Source organism: Dermacentor andersoni, chromosome 10, assembly GCF_023375885.2.
Source record: "Dermacentor andersoni chromosome 10, qqDerAnde1_hic_scaffold, whole genome shotgun sequence".
Taxonomy (NCBI): domain Eukaryota; kingdom Metazoa; phylum Arthropoda; class Arachnida; order Ixodida; family Ixodidae; genus Dermacentor; species Dermacentor andersoni.
The window spans coordinates 117,245,264-117,263,635 of NC_092823.1; the positions used below are offsets into that span (position 1 = coordinate 117,245,264).

Here is an 18,372-nt window from a genome sequence, read left to right on the forward strand (position 1 = left end):
TCAAAATCGGAATTTAATGTCCACAATGCCCGAAGTCGGGTATATGAGTGGTCCTAGACGTGACTTTTATTCCCCCATCACCAAGTCTTTCAAGACAGCCTTAATAGAAACTGTTGTCCTTTGATATTTGTTATGTACCACCGGTACAGCACATTGATATGGTTCAGATGTATTTACCGTCTGTCATCGTATGTGTTTGGCACTTGGTTTCTGAGCGTGGGGTCGTAGGTTCGAAGCTCATAAGCACGAACATTTTCCGGTTCTGAGTGATTCTGTTTATTTACACGTTACTTTCTTTGGTCTATTTACATTAACTTAACTATAATTTGTTTCGTCGTGATTCCTCTTACGCAACGGGCAGGTTTCCTCGTTGGTTAGGCATACATATACTCAACCACTTAATAAAATTGCACTTCAGGAGTGACATCAGCAGGCTGACCAAACAGCCTTCCGGAAGCATGGCTTGCTCGCGCACTTGACTTCTTGCGCGTGAGCGAGTGCATCTTCCAGCCCACTGAACCCGAGCAAGTGACGTCATGGCCATGATGACGTCACTCGCGAAAGGGCGCCACTTCAACTCCTCACCGCTTATAGTTCTGGTGATGCGAGAGGAGGAGCGAAGGGTGGACACATGGAAGGGGCGATTGTTACGCAAAGAGAGCGGCGACAGAAAGTGTTTTCAATTTACGTAATGTGGTTTGCTAGGACGGTCGTGTTTTGAGTTCGTAATTATTCTAATGGGGGCATGTTGTTGAATTTTTTTTCATCAGGAAGAAGAGATGTTTCATACGCCCAACCCCATGAATGAATGCAGTACGAAGAAACGTTGTGAATGAATGCGAAATACAAAATGTGCAATACATTCATGTCAAGATAATTTATGGCCTATTAAAGGGCAAAACAGCCGGACTTAAACTTCTCGCATATGTAGTTAATTTGATCTCGCCAATGGAAATTCCCGTCCGTAGTCAGTCGAACGTACCTAAATGCTGGCGCGTATTCAAGTAAACATGAACTATTTGAAAACACCAGCCATTGTGTGAACGTCGTGTGCGTGACTGAAATACGATATACTCTGTTTTTGTTGCATTGATAGTCACAAAAGCAGCATATAAAATTTCAAATTATCAAACTGTTTTCAGTAGTGTGAATAAAATCATAGTTGGTAATGGATACAGTAGCTGCATAAACTGATTTAGAGTTGCCACTTATGGACGCTTTATGCGAGTACAGCATATCCTATTAGAAGGGTGCTTTGACGCCCTTTAGCCATTAAAAAGAAAGCAAGATCGATCGCGCTACCAATCCAATCACAAAAAGAGAGGACGCACCGCTACTTAGCATGACCCCTCTTTCCCCCTGCTCCCCCGTACACCAAAACCTCGGCGACCATGGCCTCCTCCTCCTCGTGGCCGTATTTTTTGTTTTGTGTTGCGTGGCGGCCCAAAATCGTTACCACCGGCAACCTGAACACCCCTTTCCCACACCTGGTCACCCGGGGCAACGGCTTGGTTTGCAAAAAACACTCGATTTTTTACCCCGCACGTGGTACGGGGCTGGGACAGACCTCCTGTACCGCAGCTCTACCAGAAAACGTAGTTGCTCGGCGTCGCACGCGGCTTTCTTTTTATTTTACTCCTTACCGAGAAACGCCGAGCGCCCGAGGCAAGTCTTTGTTCGATCTGTGCTCGTGACGCCAGTCGTCACTCGCGAAGGTGCGTTCTTGTCGCCATAGTCGCCGTCGATTCAAAACTAGGAAGGAAAGAATCGAAGAGAGTCAATTTGCGCGCTTTGGTATCGACGTCGGCACGGTACTGTAGGTGTTGGTAAGAAGTGGCCGCGTGCAGACAGAGGATATCGACTCGAGCGGCAATGAGTGAAAGCGCTTTTGTGACCTGCGGCTGCTTTCAGCGGAATGGAATGCGTGACGCTGCTCCGCGCGACGTACGCCTTTCTGAGTGAGACAGTGACCGTGGTGGTGTTGGTCGACTGTCGACGTGTGGGACGTACTGCATACTGAAGAAGAAGCGACACACCAAGCTCTTTCGTGATCAAGTGGTGCGTCGAACCGAAACTCACTACTTGTGTTCGTGCCACTCGCGTCTGTGTTTAAGTTCCTCTGTCGCGTCCTTCTGTGTAGGAAGGTGCCGGCAAAAGAACCTGTGAGAAATTGCTGGAACCCCCCATCGGGCAGAATGCTTCGTCGTTCAATGTGGAGTGCCTTTGATGAGTAGGGAACCTGGAACACGGGGAACACGCCTGTTCCTATCTCACCATCTTTCTTAAACATCTGGATAATACGAGGTCGAAGTAGCTGAAGGTATGCTTGCCATTTCCATTCGACTTATGATCGATAAAAGCTACAAGGTTGCGCGCCAGAGAAGAGTGGTGTACGTCGTTTCGACAGGGTTCTGGTTCGAAACAAACTGTGGTTCTGCAGGGCATACCCTAGCCACAAATTGATTTCAATGAAAAGGTATTGACATGGATATCAAGAGAATAATACATCCATCTTTGAGGGATTAGGGCTGTGTAGAGCATAGAAACTTCGTTTGAAGCATTGGGTGCTGAGTTAACTTTGGTGATTCTTGTTAAGAGAAAAGCAGTTAAAAGTGCTCGTGCAAGATTGTCTTCAGGAATTCTGTTCCTCTTCGGTCCACGCCAGCAGATCAGTAATCAAATGGCTGGGATCGTGCCAGGCAGAACCTAGAGTGTTACTGCTAGCACAATTGAATTAAATTTCTCAACAACAAAGCATGAAAATGCAGTGGTAGGTAACAGTTTCGTGGTTGAAGCTCCACACGATAATATTTTAGCGCATGAGCCAAAATTAAGCAGATTTTTCCTTTCGCGGAACAACGAAACAGTACAATATCAACCAAGAAATGGCCACTCCATGGAAGGGTAAAACAATGGAACGTTCAAAATACAATGGAGGTCTAAAATACGCGCAACGCACCCACTGACGTCATGCAATCGACATCGATGTTTGACGCCTCACTAAGGCGGCGGTGCATGCCGTGCTCTGAGGTTAATATCAAGCCTTCAGGCGATAAAAGTTCCCTAGGCTGACTCTAAATAACACGAACATAGCCCACTGTGGTATAACGATTATAAACAGGGATAACGTGCCTCAGATAGGCTGGCCCACGTTTCGATAGGAGGATAGGAATGGAATATAATGGAGGAAAGATCCTCCTATCGATACGCTGGCCAGCCTTTCTGAGGCAACTTATCCCTGTTTATAACCTTTATAGCGCAGTGCACTACTGCACCTGACAGCCCTCTCCATTATTTCGCACAAAGCCCAGTGACAGTATTTTGCTCGTGGATTGCACACAGCAGAACTCACAGCAACACTCTCAATTATTATGTTTTCTCCTTTGGTTGGAATTATAGCGGAGGACCTGATTCTCTCCTTAACGGCAACTATTCTTAAATATCTGAGAATACGTGACGCGTTGTGCCCTTTTGCCTTGCAACAGAAAAAGTAACTTTAGCAAGAAGCGCTCCAGTAACTTATCGGTGACTACTGAAGAATGGTTATCCACGGAACTTAAAGCAGTCCCAGCGCCTTTAACCATTTGTCCATAGATTGATGCTTTACAGGTCACTGCTCAAGAGGCTGTCCAAGCAAACTAAAATTTGATGCTTCACGCAATGGAGAAAAAGATTTATACGCCAACCGCTACAGTGTATACAAACGGTTTTAGTTGTTTCTCAAGAAGGCTGCACAGACACCAATAGATACAGAGTCAACTCTTCATCCTGAACGTTGAAGCTATTGTTAACAACAAAAAGTAATATGCAATAGATAAACACAGCCTAATGGCTAGTTTCTCACAGTGCGCAACCGAGATCTTGAACTGAAAGTCGACAGGGATCATTGTTTAAAACATGTGACATTGTTACTGGCTTGATTCTATCGATGTCTGTCGCTATGATTTTGAACGCCAAACATAAGAGTGAAGAAATTAACTTGCACTGCTCATGTCTTTAGATGACTACAACCCAATCTGCAAGGGCTTCAGAGACTGCGAATCCCAAGTGAAATCAGCTGTTGTTTGTCAAGGACCGGAAGAATTCGCAACAATGGGGACCCGCAGTGATTTACCAGTTTGGTCAAGAGCTTTCAGCAGGTGAGCAGCTGTTTTATTGACTTACGCACTTGTGACCATTAGTTTCCACAATGCGATCCAGCGCGCTGGTTTGCGCCTAATAAAATTTTTTGTCATGATCTTGGCTGTGCTTGAAAATATTAAGGCGTTGATACTTCTAACGTCAAAAGGTCGAACATTGAAGGGAAACACCGTTACATATTTGCTCCCTAAAGAGATTGTGCGTGCTTAGGAACATAAATATATTGAGATGCACATCTCCAAAATAGTAGAGGATAATGTCATTGCACTTTTGTAGCAAAAGCATTTTATAGATGCGCGCATGTCACAAGGAGATGGAAACGCTTATTACATAAATACAGCACCTCACTCCCACGTCTGCCTTTAGAAACGCTGTTTAAAAACTAGTGATGGACCACTTTGCCCAAGCGTTTCAGGAAAGCTTCCCCTCCGTGTTTTTTTTCGATGTTCCTGATATATGCAATGAACTTAACACGGGCATCGCTTCGGTCCTGCCGACAGGTGTATTAAACGTTGTTATTGTGCTGAACCTCGCAACACTTTTTTACGTTGATCGTGAAGAACTTGTCCCTATATGACATTCTTTGTGATGACCACTGTCACAGCATGCAGATGGTAGTTACGCCCACCTGTAGAATTCTAAGCTTTTCGATAGATAGCTTCGTATTTATGTTTATCTGCAAAATATCAAACAACGTTTCATGCTTTCGACAAGGGAAGGTGCCCCAGGGTGTCCTTCAATAAGAGACAAACAGGTACCGACGTTTGGCTCATTCTCATTGCCTGCTGGAGTGAAGAAGGACTAGAATATCTTGAAAGGAAGGCATTCCTAGCCTTATCGCAGTCGTCAATGTGTGCATTCATCATTAGCAGCAGAATGCGATGATGTGGAGCATTTTGTGATATGTTTGTATGTGTGCTAAGTGGGCCAGGGGGAGCAAATATCTTCAGGCGATCAGATGTTTCCAGATCTGTGTCGATGCCTTACGAGAGTCGAGAACTGGTGGCCTTTCGAAGCTAGACCTTTTTTTGTGGAATCCCAGCTCAGAGTTTGTATGGTGTTGACGACACCAACCACTGAAGCATCTTTTTGGGAACGAGATTCCTCGCAATGAACGCCGGAAGACCCTATCTTCTTGGTGCATTAATGTGGACTAGGAGTCATGTTGCTGGAATCTGGAAATAGATCTTCGCAAGAAAATGTAGTCTTATTCAAATCAATGATCCGTGGGTGGTGGCAAACTGCATATTGATTACAGTAAGGAGTGGTTTTCAAGCGCAAATGTTCATTCATGCACCCAGTTAACGTAAACTCAAAGTAAACAAGGAAATTAATAAATCAAACCATCATGGACAATACGCTTCAATCAATAGATCAACTAGCATGATGGCTCTGAAATTGTAAGAAATTCTAGTAACATTATATGACGGCCTTCTTTTTTTCACAATGTTAGCAAATGCAACGAAATTGTATTTCGGACATGGAAGGAATGATTATGACAGTGGCTCTGGAGAAATACAGTAAAGCAGTTGTTCTTATGACATCTCCTTAAACAATAGCAATGCCGTGAACACATTTTTCCACTGAAACCTAATGGTTCATTGATTCATCAATATTTGATATTCTTTATGTTCAAACTTCTGATAATATCGCGATGAGGAACCAGACAGCACAATGCTGCTCTCAGTAGCCTACATGGCAGGGGCACTTCGCGCTACCACCATATTAGATCAACGAAGGGACGTAAGTACATGATGTGCTAAATATCAAGAACAATAGATTCTGCCTAAGAAGAATGACAGAATTTCGTATTTTTTGCCATTGGTCTACAATGAGAAATCCGTCTGGAATTACCCGTTACAGGAAGGCCCTGATGCAGTGCCCGGAGAAGAAAGCTTGGAGTCAAGAATTAAAGCTTTGAGTCCTGAAACTGAAGTTTCAGCCAAAATGAAAATACAAAGGCGCTATGACTAGGGCTGCCAACCATCTCGAATTTAGTGGGACAATTCCGACTTTTGAGTAAACGCCTCGAGTCCTTACTTGACCCAAGCGGCACGGGCATACGTCCCAATTTCGCATTTGTTTTCTGCTGAATAAAAACCAGTAGACCAGGCTTACTTTTTATAATGCTTCCAGCTCAGTTGTACGTACTTCACTTTTGTCTTCTGTTGCAGTGTCGTAAACATAAAAGTGGTTTCGTTCTTGTTGTGAATTTGCTTCTGATGTAGGCCCTGACTGTTTACAGCATACTTTATCTGTATTGCTAGCCGTGATTGCGAGGCAGCTACAGCGCCTTTCTCGTTATAAATTGGGAGATGGTAGGACTAAATCGTTAAACTTTATTGCACGTATAGAGTGCCGGCTGCCGGGAATCAGTCACATGGTCGGTCGTAACCAGATGCCTCCTGTCCCAAATTCGTCCACGCGAGATTCGACTGCCCTATAAATGACAAGGTCGTCCAAGAATTCTCAGTTTACTACTGAAACTTAGAGTCGCGGGTCTAATATGGTTAGACGCTCAAGAAACTGGGCTTTCAATTTTTGTGTGAGTAAAGTGTGAATCTGGGCGAAACTTACTTTAGGAATATCGGCAAAAGTAGCTTCCTCCTCGTCGTTTTTCTCTTGTGCTGTCTCAGGTTACGCCCTGTTCATAGAATAAATTTTTGCACAATTAGTAGAGGGAACTATGGCACCGCTATCGTTGAGGCACTATGGGAATGATGGTTAATAGATGTTCTGATCTTCGTTCTTGTGGCTTCAGACAATCTTGTTTATTAAGTATTATCTGACTTCATTGGCCTAAACTGCGAAGCAATCCATACTTTTCTGTATGAAGAAGGCAGTAAGACTGCGAGTGCACGTAATCGATACCAATTCAAGCGGTTCCATCGGGCGAGGTGACCAAGTCGACACAAGGCAAGTGTCTAAATGCGCCGGCTTGCCCGTGAGAAATTCTTGAGGGCAATCTAAGCACGCGTTCATGGCGTAATCATTTGAATATCGGTCAAGGTCCTGTGCTCAAATCCTGCCGTTGCAAAATGTTCTCAATGTTTATTTGATTATCTATCAGAAAGTATATTGTTCAAAATGATGAGTTTGCAAAGTCACGAAGCCGCTTGAAGCTATAAGGGAGAAGGTTTGGCAAATCCACGCACTTATCAACTTTCCTATGGTCGCTGAACCACCCTGCATGCAGCTCTCGAAGTGTCTAGAGCCAGAGTGCCCCCTAGTAATTGCTGTATGAAACTCTATGGTCCGTAGAGCACCGCTGTGTCGTCTGCTACGAAACAGTTTGAGACCATATTGGACATCTTTCTGGTCACGCGGTAGTACCTCAACGGCCGACCAAAAGAATCGTCCTAAAATGGTTCCCACAATTCCCTCACTCGTGCGATAAAGAGCTGTAGCAAACCACTGGAATGCACCTGCTAAAACGAAATGACGCATGGCGGCTATGAGGTGCTTCCATCCTTTACAATCACTTCCGGTGCTTGCAGTGCACAAAGGCATGGCCTTCGATATCGGCTTCCGTTACTTCGAGGGAGCTGTTTTCTGGGATCTTAGTCATTTCTTCCCCAATAAGCGTTACCAGACTGCTGTACAGTAATACTGCAATGGGGAAAAAATTAAAATGCAAATTCTGTACTTCTTCACTACACTGAGTGCGCTCAAGTTTGGCCATCTTGCGGTGCGACGTGTGCTCTTTAAGTGTAATACAAAATTGAAGCTCGAAAATTTCTTGTCATGTTTTGTATGTGTTTCCTTTGTTCTTCAATCTGTTTTGCTGTACTTGCATTATCTTACTGGTTCTTTCGTAGGTTTCATTCTTTTTTTTATGGTTCAGCTGATTGCATCGTTGGAGCTCCAAGATATTTTTTTCCAGGAAATACGTGTTCCTTTTTTCCGTTTGCTCTCTACTATGATTTCGAAAGATTGTTCACAGAACATCTACATTTTCAGCCTGTAACGAGCATAAGAGATTTCAAGTAGAAAGGATTGAAAATCTGAGACAACGAGAAAAGGGTATGCGATGAACGCCGACCCAGCGAATAAAGTTTTATGCGGTTTCTTGCTACAAAGACATACTTTACTTTTCTTCCTTTCTTTGTTTTTATTTTCTTTTACTTTTGCTCACGTCAGTGAACGTGCTTTGAGCAACAGGATTACACGCGTTCCTCCGAGGAAGTCGGGGAAGAAGTTCCCCGCATTTCCTTTTTTTTTGTGCTCTTGTTACCTGGAGGGAGACGGGCCCGCAGTCCTAAGTGCCCATACAGTGCGTTAGAGATGGAGGAATTTGATTACCACGAGAACAGCCCGCGAAGTCCATTACAGAATTGGCAAAAAAGAATAAGCCGGAACTAGAAACGAAGGACAGCTAAACAGGAGTCATGGAGGCACACCGTCGAGAAGTTTCGGTCGGGGACGCGCGGTCACACGTCAGCGTTGTCAGGCCGGGCCCCCAAGATGGCGTTGTACAATAGCGTCAGGCAAGCTTGGATAACGGCGAAAGAAAGGCATTACCGTCTGCTTCACAGATGACCCATCACCTGCTACGGAAATTGTCGTTGGCTACGAAAATTGTCGTCTGCCACCGAAATACGTCGTCTGCTAAGTGGTTCCATGGGTGCGCGCGAAGAATCACTCAAGCACCCTCTGGGGACAGAATTCGTCTACTACGAGTCGGAGGATAGACAAAAAATATACATAAGTAGGAACGGAACGTCGATCGAGCGCGCACGCTGGAGGCCAAAACCGATGCATCGGCGATATTGTACGTTGGTGGTCGATAATTCATTGCCGCAGTGGCGGCTGCACAGCCGCCAGCAATGCCTTGAGTAGCTGAGCGGCAGGCAGGTAAATAACTACAAGTTCTACAACCGCATTCAATCTGTCTCGCAATCTTATTTCACTGCGTCAAGCGATGCTCTGCAATCTAAAAAAAAGCCTGCTTCAACGAAACGCAGAGGCGCAGTGCGCGTAGTAGCTGCGGCATTCGGGAAAGGCTGTCCCTTATTCTCACTCGTGCAGTTCTCGCGAGACCACGGGAAGGCCGGAAAGGATGACGCTTGCATGTCCTACCATACAACTCAATTCGAATTTTCTGTTCGTATTTTCTTCTAAATCTTTAGGTGATTTACATCTTTCCTTGCCTACTGTTTACAGGAAGCCTTGGCTGCTACAAACGTGGTCGAAATTCCTGGCATTTCAATCCCGTAAGAACGTTAGCTGCACAAGCTGTAAGACATGGGCAATTTGAGTCCGAAGCTGTGTTCCCGAGCGAGAGGAATTTTGTTTTCGGTAGCGCCTGCCAAGAGAAGAGCACTCGTAGGACAGGCAGAGACGTTCATTGAAAAGATGGGAGTGGCTGAAGGCATCCGAGAAAACAGAGCAGCTTATTACATCTGCTTGCTTCGCGGCAACATCCCTTAGAAACACATTCTGGCATGGGCGTTTCATTTGCTCTTTCGATAAGATTCGCTTGCTTTTTTTGGAGCTCTTTGATCCTTTCAGCCCAGCATTTTTTTTTTCTCTCAGACAGGAGTGCATGGTGGTGGATATACGGAGTAATATAAGAAGCAAGTGACTTCTACAGTATGGGAAGCTTTGTTTGAGCGTCAAAGATTCCAGGCGACATGTTGTTTTTTGTAGAGGCTGATTTATGAAAAGTCTACTGCGGCAAGCAGGCAGTGCTGTGATCATTAAATATATATATATATATATATATATATATATATATATATATATATATATATATATATACTCGGGTATTGGCACAGTGGGCGCTAGGACAGAAGATGGCGAGGCAGAGTTCGTATGACTGTTCTTAGGGACCGGTGCCTCGTCGCAACAACATATATATAAATATATATACATATACATATATATATATATATATATATATATATATATATATATATATATATATATATATATATATATATATATATATATGTATATATATATGTATATATATTTATATATATGTTGTTGCGACGAGGCACCGGTCCCTAAGAACAGTCATACGAACTCTGCCTCGCCATCTTCTGTCCTAGCGCCCACTGTGCCAATACCCGAGTCCACGGACAAAGCTGCCATTCACCTCAGTAGCAATATTATATATATATATATATATATATATATATATATATATATATATATATATATATATATATATATATATATATATACACCCGATGGTTGCTACGTTCACTGGAAACGGTCCCGTCAATTATGGGCGTCTCTGCTGTGGTTGCAGAACAGTTGCGGTGATCAGCATTTCAACTTCACTTTTGTGGTTGAAATTGACGGTCATTCAAGACTCAGCAAATATTAGAGCCTTTTGGTGCTTCTGTAAGTAAGGAAGCTGCTACGAAAGTTTCAAGGCGGTGGGCTTCCTCTGTGCGCCGTAAGAATTGATCGCGTGACTCCGTTAAAAAGTTGTTTATTGGTCTGATTACAAGCTCGAATATTTATAAAACTCGAGTTGCTGTGGAAGAAAGGAAACCGCGGGGAAAGCACCGAGGTACGTATCTTTCCCCGTTTTAAAGGAAACTTGAGCGAATTTTCGAAACACTCTATACGCCAACCGTATGCCTAAAAGTTTTGTACAGGCCCGGGCATGTCGCCTTACGCTTGAACTTTCGGAAGATAACGTTGCGATTTTCAGTGACAGTTGCTTATCTTTTGCACAGTGCAATATGGCCCGAAAAGCGTGAATGGTCCCGTGCATGCGCCTATGTATCAGACATTTATTATTTATTTTTATTATTTATTCGTACCTCGAATACCCGATTTGGGGTTTTACATGAGGGATGGGCATATTTAGGTCATATTTTCAACGAATGCCTTAAGCGATGAATGACTTGAGTGGTGCACAGCTTCAGCAGGTAGATGATTCCAGTCTTTCGTTATTTGAACGAAGAAAGAGTTAAGATGAGTGATGGTGCGAGGTGGAGGGACATAAACAGCCTTTCAATGGCTATGACGGGATGAAGTGCGATGCGCAGGAGTGATGTCGGTTTGGTGAAGCAGTGAGTGATAAAATTTGTGAGAGACACAGTCTTGCTGTTTTGGGGCAGTGCTCGATGGGTGGAAGGTTCAGAGATGACTCAAGTTTAGTGACGCTGTTGTAGTAAGAGTAGTCAGAATGAATCAACCTTGCTGCACGATTCTGTATTTCAGCACAGAGTGGCCCGCAGCGCCCCCTGGGAGTGCCGATGAAGACAAGGCCCCTTCGTCACCACCTACAACTCAGCGCCAGAAAAAGCTGGAGCGCCAGGTTAGTGCGACTCCTGCTAATTTCGACTACACAACAATCTACGTACCAGCAGACTACCAGAGCATACCACACTGTTCAGAATCGTTTCACCACCAAGAAATTTTCAAGGTCCGACGTACATAGGTGGTGCCCTTATGTTCTGGGCTCCGCTAACTGACGTCACGTATTAATCCATGACGTCAACTGTGGGAGCACTTCCATTTGCCTCTAGAAACTACCCATGGCAGCTCGCGTGCGTGGCTGTCGTGCATGGAAGTACTCACTCTTCCTCCAGAGGCCCAGCACTACTTGGACGCTAAACTTTGTAAAATATGTACACACGTCTCAAGATATTATTGCCAGCATTATTTACAACAAAACGCACTTCAGGAGAGCCAGTGGCATCATTAGGTATAGGCATTGAAGGACACTGTAAGTCCAGCTTACGACTGACCTACGACGCTTCGGGGCACCAAGTCTCCGAACATTGAATAGGTCACGGCATCCCAAATATATTGTACGGAGGCACACAGGTAAAGCTTACAGTAGATAGTGTTAGAACGCGCACCTCATATCGAAGGCTCTCTCCGTGCAAGAGAAGCCAATCTCTAAGGCCATGCTTTCGCGAACTGCGCGTACCAAAAGCAGTTGCGGAGCCGGAAACACGGCATAGACGCCATGTTTCGGACATGACCACTGACAGATATCCTCTTGATGGGGTGGCGTAAGCGCAGTGAGCGCACCAACCACTCTCTGAGGCCACGCTTATAACCCCTTCACCAGTGGTGGAATGGATACGGGATGCATACTTCCTACCTACCACATATACTCCTGTGTGGGAAACAAGACCGAGGGAAACATTTTTCCCACCGCTGGAATGTGTCGCCATCTCAAAGAACCTTTGTAAGAACAGTAAAAAAAAATCGTGAACCATTCCACTACGTGAAGGTAGACGACCCGCGAAGCTGTTAAGCGCACAGCACAGAGGTGACACGGAATTTTGAACAAAGCTACGAACATATTTATTCTCTTGGTCGGTGGTCATCGCGACGAAAGGTATGAGCCAGGGGCGTATCAGCCATTGCTGATGATGATCGTTTTTGTTGATGGAGAACAAAAATGCACGGAAGCCTAGTCATAAACAGCTTCGCTGTAAAAAAAAAAAGGACAGTGTGGCGGTTACGGCAAACGTAAATCTTTACAGCGTTACTCTTGCTTTGAGCCCAAGTCATCGAAGCTGTCTGCTTCATTGTTTAGGGTTAGTTGCGGCCTCAGAAGGTACGTAAGAACTTCGAAAAAATTTTCCCAGGTGCATAATAGTGTCATTTATCCAGCATTTGCCGAGAGTCCACTTTGTTGTATGTACCATCTTGATCTGCAGGATGAAGGCAGGTGAAAAGTGGATGAGGTAGATAATTATTATAAGCAAAATAACATCTCTGCCGAGAGAGTGGGCACTAGACGATCAAAATTGTGGAGTTCGGTCGTTGAGGGGAGAAAGATGAAATTTCGCGCACACGTTTTCTGTAGACAAGCTATATAGACGAAAGTAAAGCTAAACAAAGTCGCGCTTTAGAGTGTGCTTTTTGTTTGCTCACGTCCCAAAAGCACACACCCCAAAGCGACTTAGTTTCTTGAGGGTGAGTTCCCAGCTTAGAATAAAGGAAAGCACTCAAGATAAAACAAGATAGAAGCGAGCTTGCGCAAGGCTAACTTCAGAAACCAATTTGTCCAAGTTGTCCTACGAAGAATTAGATCGCGCAGTGCCTTCGAGGCACAGAAAGTTCGTAGCTTTTGTGTTCTTTTATTGCTCTCAGCAGAAAGGTTCGTTAACCTTCGTGTTTTAGTTTCACCTCAATGCGGCTCAAAACGAAATCAAGAAACAAAAACAAAAGCAAATGCAAAAGAAAACGTATCTGCAACTTTTTATGGGCATTGGTGGGTTAGTTGATGGGCCAAAATTATTCTAAAGGCAGCGCACTTGTTGAGACATAAACGAAAACTATAGGCAGAATTCAGGTGACGTCACCACATGCCATCATGAACAATTGACAGCTTCCATTGATATTAAGGCTGAAAGCGTACGACAAGTAACAATAACAAAAAAAAAGCCAGAAACGGAACCAAATCATACACAATCCTTGACTTTAGGTTAACCAATGCTTATAAACGCATTGGAATGAGTCAATGCTTTTGTTTCAAATGCCTACTTATCTAAAGCTTCCTAGTCACGTGTATATTTGGCCAAATTGGGCTTGCGTTCCAACGCGTAGCATATTGCACATTAGTACTGACGTAATTTGCACACTCGCGCCTCGTCGCTTATAATGCTCAAATTGTCCTCGTAGCGGGACTCATCAGCTCCCCCAGAACAATCGCTGGTCATTGACCTATCCATTGTGCACTCTACTCAAGTTGTTCAGTGAACGAAACGCAATCGTTTCCGATGTTAAGTAAGATGCCCGAAAGTTAGTAAACGCTCGCTTTTCGACGAGAACTATGAGGCACGTACAACCTGTAAGAAGACAGAATTTTCAGACAATTCTTTTTTATAACGTAAGGACTCACAGTAAAATTATATTGCCATAAAAGTAACGAGTATTTCACCACAACCGACCTCTCTCTCATCATGTTTTCTTTTTGTTTTGCGTTGCAGCTCACATTTGAAACACTACAGTAAATTTATTCAAAGGCACAGAAAATGTACCACCCTTTTGAATGTTTTGTTGCGATCATCTACAATTCTATTATATTTTTCTTTTGCTTGCAGAGCAGGGTTTTTCGGTTTTGTAGCCCGGTGAACCGGAGTGATGTCAGACGTGGATCCGACGGCGACCGTCCAAGTCCGTATTTCGTTCTAGTGCTCGTCATGCGTCAAATACTTTTCACTGTTACTCAATACGTATGGCTTAAGTAACGCAACGAAAACTCGTTACAAAATCAACGAGAATCTCATCGACAGAACCGCACTTTCTGAGTGTAGGTCTTAAATAGAAGGGAAAAAAGTACATATATTGAACATACGGAAGGTATACTTTTTTTTCTTTTCTGACTGGGTGATAAATTTTTGGTTATAAGTTTCCGCATTTATTACTGCCGCTATCGAATGGAGGCCCCCCGTCCATAGGGATCTGCCTGGAGCCAAATACGTTCCGCCATAAGTGAGTTATAACCTCATAACTCAGGTTGAAGTTTGATGGTCTGCGTAGTCCCTAGGTGAAATATGCGCAATTCCGGTCATCATTCAACCAGTTGTTGCTTTCCCTACATTTCTTCCATTTCTTCATTTTCAAATTTCTTGACCATTGCCATGCAGCCGTATATATATATATATATATATATATATATATATATATATATATATATGTATATATATTTCAGTCCTGTCATTTCAATTTCACCTTTCACACACCAGTTTCTCTGCTCATGGCCTTCATCCAGAGACCGAAAAACCGCCCCGCCAGGTATCCGCTGCGAAATCGTGCATGATGTGTTATTGCATCTGAAGAGAATCAATACGAATACAAGAAAAATTCAACGATAACGGAACAAAATTTATTTGGTGAGCTTTGCGAAAATCGTCCAGACCCCTTCCCGCCTCCTTAAAAAAAAGGAAACGATAAAACGTCATAGGATGTATCCCTCCCAAAGCCACCTACGTTCGCCCAGCCCATTTTTTCTTGCGCTTATCATTGGGCGCTACTTCTGATTAGGTTGCTTCCTTGATACCTGCGTTTCTTCGGAAACTTAGCATGCGGCTTCGTCTGTGGAATGTGTGCGCGCGTTAGATGCTGAAAATGGTAGCTTCAATTTCTCGACTGCGTATTGGGAGAGCCTGCTATAATGTAGCCTTGCTTCCCTTTACTGCACGAGTATAAAGCAACACACAACGCCCAGGTATATATATACCCAGAGAAAATAATTTTCTAGTTCGTGCGTTAGAGGTTACGGAAACGGTGCAAATTCGCTTCTTGCCCCACTTCTGACAGGCTTCGTTATGAAGCAGCCCACCGTACGAAGAGTGATGGTCGAAGTCAGTGGAGCGCGTGCAGAATATAAGGAGGCTTTCCCTCACCGAAACACTTTCGAAACCAACCAATAACCATCGGGCTCTGTAGTAGCAATGAGAGAGATAGTTTATGCTACTCCTTATATAGAAAAAAAAATTGCACCAAATGATAAGAAAGCTTTGGCTCGCATGACCGTTTTCTCTTCTTTTTCGGGGGAGGGGGGGCAGTGAGCAAGGGCAGGGGCATTGACGCTCGTTTCTGATTGGTGGAGCCTGTGGTAAGAGAAATTACGAAACAGGGTTTTTTTGACGGACACATCGTAGCACAGGCATTATTTTCACGCTGCGTATACTCCTGCCTACCAAATAGACCTAGATTAACAGAATGCCAGAGGAAAGCTCGTGCTTCCCTCTTTCTTACGCCGCGAGTGCAGACGTTGTGTTCATCCCTCAGAGGGATTACGCGAAGGGTACACATAGTTGTGTAAATCGATATTCGTGTGTACATATATTTGTGTGCTCCTGGCGATAAGCTACGTTGCGGATTCTAATATAGATGTTCTGAAAATGCGAACACACACTATGTGTGTATGCGTGTGGGGTATGTGAGTGGTGGCGCTGGCTAACACTCCCAGGGTTCTACTAGGAAACATAAATACCCAAGAAAGTGGACGGAGAAACGGCGCCGCGGAAGATCAATTGGTACAGCACCGCACGCAAAATGTGAAGGTTGTGGCATCGTTCCCCACCGGCGGCAAATTGTTTTTTTCATCCACTTTAATTTGCATTCATTTATTGTTTCTTTATTTCATTTATTAAGCACAAGTGATTTGTCCTATGTTATCCTTGGTGTCAGTGTTTGTTGGCTTCTTATAATATGTGCGTGCATGTGTGTGTGTGCGTGTGTGTGTGTGTGTGCGTGTAAAGGACTGCGGAGTTGTCTAGAATGTCATGGACAAGACGCGCCGACCGTTGGAGCTGTGGGAATAAATATTCATTTGGGAGAAATCTCCGTGCCGAAGGACAACCCACGCCCCTTTTATATATTTTATACATTTCTCGTTTAGAATCGCCTTCTTCATTATGCTTTCTTTCCACCGCGACGGTTTTCGGCCATAACCCAAGCAGTTTACCGTCAACCTTATAATGTAAACAGCAGCGATTTCAGGTTGTTTGTTAGGCCCGTATTTCGCTTTGAAGTGATGCGGAAATTTTCTCCAAGTCATCCATGTTGAAATGGATACTTCATTTTTTGTGCGTTCTTTACCGCAAGTTAAATTGGGCTTGCAGATGTTGCGCTGTTCACCGTGGAGCTATTTAATTTCTGAATCTCCCCAACGGGTATATAGGGTCCGCAGTTATTGATGATTCGCTCGGCACTCAGAAGTTTGCTTTCGCTGCCTCATGCATACTTTACGTGTTGACACCGCGGTGGCGTATCTGTCGGCGTCTCTGACCCTCGATGTCTTCAAAGTCCGCTTGAGGGTCATCCGCTACTACTTGGCTTCCTAGTAAACGTTGCATGTATGTAAGTAATAAGAAGCAAACCATAATCTAATAACCATAAATGTAAGCGCCATAGCCACTCTGCGTTCGCTTTGAAGAAACAAGTTGTCTGGGCTGTAGCCCTGACGGCTATTTGCAGCAAGTTTTTTTTTTTTTTTGCTATCGCGAAGCCCCGAGGGAACGCCAGGTTTCCGTCCGTATATCTTTCGGTCGCATTTAGTTTCCACTGAGAAGTTGGTGACAGGTGGAGCGAGTGCGTGTTATCGCGTCTCATGCCTGGCCCGCTCTGCTATAAAGTGTTCGCCAGAGTTTTCCACGCGTGAGGCGCTTGATGTGTCCCCGTCGGGTATGGCTGAGTTCTGCTCCCCCTTTGGTCACTCGTAGAGATTGAAAACTTCCGAAAATTTTGAGCTGCATAAAGAGCGTTTTCCTTTCGTCTTTTCTTTTTCGAAAGAAAGTGGAAATACACCAGATTTTGTACTGCATACACTACAAATGTTTGTATCAGCGCGTTTCTGTTGGATATGCAGTGAAAACGCATAAAAAGATTGTCAGAGTACTTCATTTTCGTGGCTGCAAATAGGATATTTAGCCTATCCACCACAGTAAAACTGACATAAAAACGCAATATTTTCTACAAACACGGCGTAAATGTTCGACACACAAACACGTAAAACAAAAACAGCTAGCGCGCTACCTAGTGTGTGCCGGTTTCACTGCTTTTGCTTGGGTACTTCTTGGTCGCTGCGTTGAGGTGAGCGCGAACTAAAACTAGTTTATGGATTCTGCGCGGGCAGAATACTCCTGGTAAGTGGTGTCACTGCTGTCTCCGCCGGCTTGAATTATTGGCCAATTTTACAGGTGCTTGAGAAAAACAACAACTTAGAAAAGCGTATTTTTTTTTGCATTATGTTTTTTCTTTCCCAGTCGTGTCTCTAGGGACTTGGGGTATTGCAATATTCTTGGCGTCACTGATGAGGTACATATATATAATTCTGCATTGCTATTATTAGGTACTTAATATCTTTCTAAGAACTTGCAGTTAGGCTACAGCAAAGCCGGCTATCCGAATGGCACAGTTAATGGAGCGTCTTAGCGTGCCCGTTATTCAGGTAAAAGCAGGCGGACTGGGCGTTTTACCGGAGGGGTGGTCGCGTAAACGTGAGCGGTCTGCACGGTGCTTCCAGCTGGCGGCGCACTAACTAAGCGTATTCTACGTCACGGCTGGAGTACATTTTTCGGCAGTGGCGTAATCTTGTCGTTACCGAATACCGGGCAAGCTAGAACTCTCGATTAAACTTAAGCTAATTCTTTTCCCATAAAGCAGGTATGCCCACTCCGCAGGCATAGCAGCACACATAGTCTACAAAAAAGTATGAATAGCACAAAAAATGGATAAGAAGAAGAAGCGTCTTTAATTCACTGGCGCTATTAGTAGAGGTTCATGCCCCCTGTGCAA

At 44.1% G+C, this 18,372-nt stretch overlaps 1 long non-coding RNA gene across 1 annotated transcript; it reads left to right on the forward strand.

The window, feature by feature from the left end:
• Positions 1-1,713: 1,713 nt before the first annotated feature.
• On the forward strand, positions 1,714-11,415 carry LOC129380317 (uncharacterized). The gene is made up of 3 exons (XR_008608316.2): positions 1,714-2,320; positions 4,001-4,139; positions 11,323-11,415. It is a non-coding gene; the product is annotated as an uncharacterized lncRNA (long non-coding RNA).
• Positions 11,416-18,372: the final 6,957 nt, after the last annotated feature.